The 8,967-nt window shown below is 32.1% G+C and overlaps 1 pseudogene; it reads left to right on the top strand.

The window, feature by feature from the left end:
* Window positions 1-3,184, top strand: LOC115633578 (annotated as a pseudogene; the record flags this gene model as incomplete).
* Between the last annotated feature and the right edge of the window lie 5,783 nt (window positions 3,185-8,967).

The raw sequence follows: 8,967 nt of genomic DNA, 5'->3' as shown, positions 1-8,967 counted from the left end.
ATGCAAGTCATGGGATTTATTTTATAAACCTAATGGCGTAATTAACTTGACTACCAATACAAATGGGATTAGTTTTTAAATTATTTTATATAGTTTATTAATTCAATCCCGGGGCGCTCTATATAGTTATGTATAATAATATTTATATTATTTATACCTCTAACTGGAACGTACCTTGAGCATATATGCTGTGACCCGAAAGATGGTGAACTATACTTGATCAGGTTGAAGTCAGGGGAAACCCTGATGGAAGACCGAAACAGTTCTGACGTGCAAATCGATTGTCAGAATTGAGTATAGGGGCGAAAGACCAATCGAACCATCTAGTAGCTGGTTCCTTCCGAAGTTTCCCTCAGGATAGCTGGTGCATTTATATATTGCATAAAATAATCTTATCTGGTAAAGCGAATGATTAGAGGCCTTAGGGTCGAAACGATCTTAACCTATTCTCAAACTTTAAATGGGTAAGAACCTTAACTTTCTTGAAATGAAGTTTAAGGTTATGATATAATGTGCCCAGTGGGCCACTTTTGGTAAGCAGAACTGGCGCTGTGGGATGAACCAAACGTAATGTTACGGTGCCCAAATTAACAACTCATGCAGATACCATGAAAGGCGTTGGTTGCTTAAAACAGCAGGACGGTGGACATGGAAGTCGTAATCCGCTAAGGAGTGTGTAACAACTCACCTGCCGAAGCAACTAGCCCTTAAAATGGATGGCGCTTAAGTTGTATACCTATACATTACCGCTAAAGTAAATGATTCATATTTATATAAAAATATAAATTTTGAAACTTTAGTGAGTAGGAAGGTACAATGGTGTGCGTAGAAGTGTTTGGCGTAAGCCTGCATGGAGCCGCCATTGGTACAGATCTTGGTGGTAGTAGCAAATAATCGAATGAGACCTTGGAGGACTGAAGTGGAGAAGGGTTCGTGTGAACAGTGGTTGATCACGAGTTAGTCGGTCCTAAGTTCAAGGCGAAAGCCGAAAATTTTCAAGTAAAAATATATATATATACACAACATACATATTATTATTGATACACTTGAATAATTTTGAACGAAAGGGAATACGGTTCCAATTCCGTAACCTGTTGAGTATCCGTTTGTTATTAAATATGGGCCTTGTGCTCATCCTGGCAACAGGAACGACCATAAAGAAGCCGTCGAGAGATATCGGAAGAGTTTTCTTTTCTGTTTTATAGCCGTACTACCATGGAAGTCTTTCGCAGAGAGATATGGTAGATGGGCTAGAAGAGCATGACATATACTGTTGTGTCGATATTTTCTCCTCGGACCTTGAAAATTTATGGTGGGGACACGCAAACTTCTCAACAGGCCGTACCAATATCCGCAGCTGGTCTCCAAGGTGAAGAGTCTCTAGTCGATGGAATAATGTAGGTAAGGGAAGTCGGCAAATTAGATCCGTAACTTCGGGATAAGGATTGGCTCTGAAGATTGAGATAATCGGGCTTGATTGGGAAACAATAACATGGTTTATGTTCTCGTTCTGGGTAAATAGAATTTCGATTATTTTTAATGATCGTCATTTGTTCCCCGGATTGTTAGTTACGTAGCCAATTGTGGAACTTTCTTGCTAAAATTTTTAAGAATACTAATCTGGAGGGGTTAAACCTTTCAGTTTTAGCTCTTTTAAATTATAACGATTATCAATTAACAATCAATTCAGAACTGGCACGGACTTGGGGAATCCGACTGTCTAATTAAAACAAAGCATTGTGATGGCCCTAGCGGGTGTTGACACAATGTGATTTCTGCCCAGTGCTCTGAATGTCAACGTGAAGAAATTCAAGTAAGCGCGGGTCAACGGCGGGAGTAACTATGACTCTCTTAAGGTAGCCAAATGCCTCGTCATCTAATTAGTGACGCGCATGAATGGATTAACGAGATTCCTACTGTCCCTATCTACTATCTAGCGAAACCACAGCCAAGGGAACGGGCTTGGAATAATTAGCGGGGAAAGAAGACCCTTTTGAGCTTGACTCTAATCTGGCAGTGTAAGGAGACATAAGAGGTGTAGAATAAGTGGGAGATATTAGATTTCGGTTTAGTATCGCCAATGAAATACCACTACTCTTATTGTTTCCTTACTTACTTGATTAAATGGAACGTGTATCATTTCCTAGCCATTATACGGATATATTTTTATATATCTTATGGTATTGGGTTTTGATGCAAGCTTCTTGATCAAAGTATCATGAGTTTGTTATATAATTGCAAACAAATTCTAATAATGAGAGGATGCGCATTTATGTGTATTTTCAATTTATGAATTTGGTATAACTCCAATTACTCCGGTATGATCCAATTCAAGGACATTGCCAGGTAGGGAGTTTGACTGGGGCGGTACATCTCTCAAATAATAACGGAGGTGTCCCAAGGCCAGCTCAGTGCGGACAGAAACCACACATAGAGCAAAAGGGCAAAAGCTGACTTGATCTCGGTGTCCAGTACACACAGGGACAGCAAAAGCTCGGCCTATCGATCCTTTTGGTTTAAAGAGTTTTTAACAAGAGGTGTCAGAAAAGTTACCATAGGGATAACTGGCTTGTGGCGGCCAAGCGTTCATAGCGACGTCGCTTTTTGATCCTTCGATGTCGGCTCTTCCTATCATTGTGAAGCAAAATTCACCAAGCGTTGGATTGTTCACCCATGCAAGGGAACGTGAGCTGGGTTTAGACCGTCGTGAGACAGGTTAGTTTTACCCTACTAATGACAAAAACGTTGTTGCGACAGCATTCCTGCGTAGTACGAGAGGAACCGCAGGTACGGACCTATGGCACAATACTTGTTCGAGCGAACAGTGGTATGACGCTACGTCCGTTGGATTATGCCTGAACGCCTCTAAGGTCGTATCCGTGCTGGACTGCAATGATAAAAATGGGGCAATTTGCATTGTATGGCTTCTAAATCATTAAAAGTTTATATGCATTTATAAACGACAATGAATATGTGATGCCAATGTTATGAGTAACATAGTTAACTTTGGAGGATCTTCGATCACCTGGTGCCAATGCTAGTTACTTATTAAAACATTATTTAATACAATGACAAAGCCTAGAATCAATTGTAAACGACTTTTGTAACGGGCAAGGTGTTGTAAGTGGTTGAGCAGCTGCCATACTGCGATCCACTGAAGCTTATCCTTTGCTTGATGATTCGACGATATATATAATATGTTTATATATAAAAATATACGACTTCGCAATGGTTTTGTACATTGTGCATGTAGTATATATAATAATATATAATATATATATATAGAGTCAATCGAGAATCATCAATAATGGTAGCCGGTGTTTCACTCACTGTTGGTGGTGGTGTGTGTATTCATTAAGGCCTGCCATTATTATTAATTATTATTATTTTTTTTTTATATATATTTAACCTATATATATTATAACCACCCACCTATATACTACAAAATATTATACATAATGGTGTCCCTATGTATAAAATTAATATATACTTGTCTCTTTGAGCATGCGAAAAGTCTTAAGTATATAATAACTCTATGTATATCACTTTGGAATGTGTACATAGAGTATCAGAAATGTTATAAACAAGAACGCGCATGCCAATTACTATATTCTAGTATAGTATTGGCTCGTGTAAATATATAATATATACAAGTCAATATATACTTGCCCCTTGGAGCATATGCGAAAAGTCTTAAGTATATATGTATCACTATGAAATGTGTACATAAGTATATCAGAAATGTTACAAACAAGCACACCCGCACGCCAATTTTACTATATTATAGTATTGGCATGTGTAAATATATACTTGCCCTTGACTTGAGCATATGCGAAAAGTCTTAAGTATATAATAACTCTATGTATCACTATGGAATGTGTACATAGTATATCAGAAATGTTACAAACAAGCACACCCGCACGCCAATTTTACTATATTATAGTATTGGCATGTGTAAATATATACTTGCCCTTGACTTGAGCTTATGCGAAAAGTCTTAAATATATAATAACTCTATGTATCACTATGGAATGTGTACATAGTATATCAGAAATGTTACAAACAAGCACACCCGCACGCCAATTTTACTATATTATAGTATTGGCATGCATAAATATATACTTGCCCTTGACTTGAGCATATGCGAAAAGTCTTAAGTATATAATAACTCTATGTATCACTATGAAATGTGTACATAGTAGTATATCAGAAATGTTACAAACAAGCACACCCGCACGCCAATTTTACTATATTATAGTATTGGCATGTGTAAATATATACTTGCCCTTGACTTGAGCATATGCGAAAAGTCTTAAGTATATAATAACTCTATGTATCACTATGGAATGTGTACATAGTATATCAGAAATGTTACAAACAAGCACACCCGCACGCCAATTTTACTATATTATAGTATTGGCATGCGTAAATATATACTTGCCCTTGACTTGAGCATATGCGAAAAGTCTTAAGTATATAATAACTCTATGTATCACTTTGGAATGTGTACATAGTATATCAGAAATGTTACAAACAAGCACACCCGCACGCCAATTTTACTATATTATAGTATTGGCATGTGTAAATATATATAAATGTACATACAAAGTATGCATTTATTAAGGAATACAAATGTTTCTTAAATGTATCACATGGTATTATAATAAATATAGTGTGTTTATTCATTATAAACACACTATATATGAAGTAACCCATGTGTTAAAATAAATATAGTGTGTTTATTAATAATAAACACACTATATATGAAGTAACCCATGCATTAAAATACAGTGTGTTTATTCCAAATAAACACACTATAAACGTATTTAACCTATAGAGGTAAATGTCATTTTAGTCATATATTTTATATAAAATGCTACCGCATAAAGAAATAGTGGCACAAAACACCTATAGAGTCAGTGGTGTTCTCGCACCATGAAGAAAAATTTTCCTTCATAATATATACAAGTGTTTGTTCAAGCAACAGACACCATGTATATATAGGTGTTTTGTGCCACTACTTCTTTATGCTGTAGCATTTTATATGAAATGTATTACTAAAATAACATGCATTTGTATAGTTAAAATAAATATAGTGTGTTTATTCAAAATAAACACACTACATATGAAGTAGCTCATGCATTAAAATAAATATAGTGTGTTTATTCATAATAAACACACTATATATGAAATAACCTATGCATTAAAATATAGTGTGTTTATTCATTATAAACACACTATATATGAAGATACCCATGTGTTAAAATAAATATAGTGTGTTTATTCCAAATAAACACACTATAAATGTATTTATGTTTGGTTTGGAGGTGCATAAATACATGTTGAATTTAGTGGTACATTTTGAAAAAATGCTACCGCAGATAGAAGTAGTGGCACAAAACATACTTGTGGAGTGTGCTTCTGCACGAAGAAGTAAAATTACTTTTTCATATAAATTAATGTAGTGGCGGCATTAATAGTGCAGATGCATTTAGTATAGAATATATATGGGTTTTACTATAGTCTGGTTGAATTTAAAGTAAGCCTATATATAAAAATGGTGTCCCAAGGTATTAAAATAAATATAGTGTGTTTATTCATAATAAACACACTATAAATGTATTTATGTTTGGAGGTGCATAAAATACATATAATATATATGGGTTTTACTAAAGTCTGGTGGAATTTAAAGTAAGCCCATATATACAAATGGTGTCCCAAGGTATTAAAATAAATATAGTGTGTTTATTCGTAATAAACACACTATAAATGTATTTATGTTTGGTTATGGAGGTGCATAAATACATGTTGAATTTAGTGGTACATTTTGAAAAAATGCTACTGCAGATAGAAGTAGTGGCACAAAACATACTTGTGGAGTGTGCTTCTGCACGAAGAAGTAAAATTACTTTTTCATATAAATTAATGTAGTGGCGGCATTAATAGTGCAGATGCATTTAGTATAGAATATATATGGGTTTTACTATAGTCTGGTTGAATTTAAAGTAAGCCCATATATAAAAATGGTGTCCCAAGGTATTAAAATAAATATAGTGTGTTTATTCATAATAAACACACTATAAATGTATTTATGTTTGGAGGTGCATAAAATACATATAATATATATGGGTTTTACTAAAGTCTGGTGGAATTTAAAGTAAGCCCATATATACAAATGGTGTCCCAAGGTATTAAAATAAATATAGTGTGTTTATTCGTAATAAACACACTATAAATGTATTTATGTTTGGTTATGGAGGTGCATAAATACATGTTGAATTTAGTGGTACATTTTGAAAAAATGCTACTGCAGATAGAAGTAGTGGCACAAAACATACTTGTGGAGTGTGCTTCTGCACGAAGAAGTAAAATTACTTTTTCATATAAATTAATGTAGTGGCGGCATTAATAGTGCAGATGCATTTAGTATAGAATATATATGGGTTTTACTATAGTCTGGTTGAATTTAAAGTAAGCCCATATATAAAAATGGTGTCCCAAGGTATTAAAATAAATATAGTGTGTTTATTCATAATAAACACACTATAAATGTATTTATGTTTGGAGGTGCATAAAATACATATAATATATATGGGTTTTACTAAAGTCTGGTGGAATTTAAAGTAAGCCCATATATACAAATGGTGTCCCAAGGTATTAAAATAAATATAGTGTGTTTATTCGTAATAAACACACTATAAATGTATTTATGTTTGGTTATGGAGGTGCATAAATACATGTTGAATTTAGTGGTACATTTTGAAAAAATGCTACTGCAGATAGAAGTAGTGGCACAAAACTACTTCATGGAGTTAGCATCAGCACGAAGTAAAATTACTTCATATAATATTTAATGAACTGGGGCATCATTAAAATAATAGTGCTTATAGAGATGCGGTTGACGAATTATAATATGGCAGCAACATATAAATAAATAGACACATCAGTATAATAATATATAGTGGAGAAGCTTGATTCTATTATAGTAAATATTTTTTTATTATAATAGAAGGCTTGATAATTTAGTGGTATATTTTGAAAAAAAGTTGTCACATAAAGAAGTAGTGGCACAAAACTACTTCATGGAGTTAGCATCAGCACGAAGTAAAATTACTTCATATAATATTTAATGAACTGGGGCATCATTAAAATAATAGTGCTTATAGAGATGCGGTTGACGAATTATAATATGGCAGCAACACATAAATAAATAGACACATCAGTATAATAATATATAGTGGAGAAGCTTGATTCTATTATAGTAAATATTTTTTTTATTATAATAGAAGGCTTGATAATTTAGTGGTATATTTTGAAAAAAAGGTGTCACATAAAGAAATAGTGGCACAAAACTACTTCATATGGCAAAGAGAAATCAATGATTTCAAATAAATCCTGTATATTCGTAGCGTAATATACATAAAGATAGTTGTAATATTTTACTTCTATCGTTAATTTTTACTATGTATATGGTTCTTTCGTATCGACAGTTTGTTCCTTTTTATGGTTCATTACGACTGGTCGTTAGAATCCCTCTATACAGAAAAAGATATTTGGGAGTAGGAAAAACCAAACAAGTCCGACCTGGTTGCCCCTATATCGTTAATTAGTCTGGTGTGATACATTAAGAACTATGTTCTTAATGAGTTTTTGATATACTATAGGTGTATAAAAATTATACACAATTAATATAGTGTACAAAGACAGAAACACAGTACACATGTATTTATACATGTGTAAAATTTTATATATAGTTATTGGGGAGGCTATTATATAAAATGAAAAATTAATAGTTATAACTTGTTATGACTTATTAATAAAAAAAAAGTATTTGCGCTATATAAAATAGCGTTAAATAACAAAATGAACAAACAAACAAAAAGACACATTATTTGTGTATATATTTTTAATATGTACGCAAAAAATAGTGTGTTATATGTGTTGTATGTATATTTCTCCTACCCTAGCTCATCGCGAGTGAAGATGGGTAGAGTTATATATAATAACACACACATAATATATGAAATTATAAATTTCATATTCAAAATGAATTAATTTATTTAATTCATACTAAATAAATGTTACAAGCACACAAATATTTTCAGAAAGTGAAAATATAAAAATATTTTTGAACGAAATGTTACATATTATTATAGATTAGTCTATAAAAATAAATGTTCATTATATATCCTACATTAATAATATTAATGCTTTATAAAAATATGTTACTACACACATAAAATACATGTTACCAAACATCAAAGGCATATTATTAAAAATGAATAATATATATATATATCCAAGAAAAATAATAATGCTTATGAATTTACTTAAAATGGGGATAACCAACACATACAAGTAAAACATATAAAATATATGTTACTTGAAATAAAAAGCATAAAAATATTATGCTTAAATATATATAAAATAACACAAATATATAAGCGAAGTGTTATTAAAAAAGCGTTGGTAATAAAAAGCATATTATAATAAAATGGAATAATATATAAACATTCAAACAAAAATAATATTATGCCAAAATATATATGGAGACCAAACACCCGATACACATATGTTTATTGAAATGAAAAAGCATTATATAATATTATTAAATATAAAAATGACGAATATGAATGCCGTATAAGAAGATGGCCATATACGTTAAGGATAGAACTTATTTGGACAAAAAAAATCTATATGTATATTATATTTTTATTCAAAAATATATTATTAAATTGCCAATTTTATAAAAAAAAATGTTGCCACACAATACATACAAAAGAAGTATATATTATATTGATAATGCAAAATATTTCCGCCCATACAAAAGCAAATGAAGAAAAACACACACTACTATATGTACAAATAAATCCGCCCGTCGCCGCCCTGGCAAAAAGCATTATTATGCAAAAATGTACACAGTACACAAAAAGTATATATAATATATATACAAGATTTTGTTCCGCC

The sequence above is a fragment of the Scaptodrosophila lebanonensis genome, unplaced genomic scaffold (genome assembly GCF_003285725.1).
Source record: "Scaptodrosophila lebanonensis strain 11010-0011.00,11010-0021.00 unplaced genomic scaffold, SlebRS2 tig00001463-arrow-arrow-pilon, whole genome shotgun sequence".
NCBI lineage: Eukaryota > Metazoa > Arthropoda > Insecta > Diptera > Drosophilidae > Scaptodrosophila > Scaptodrosophila lebanonensis.
Note: the sequence above shows the minus strand (reverse complement) of the source record. Positions and strands in the feature narration are given on the sequence as shown.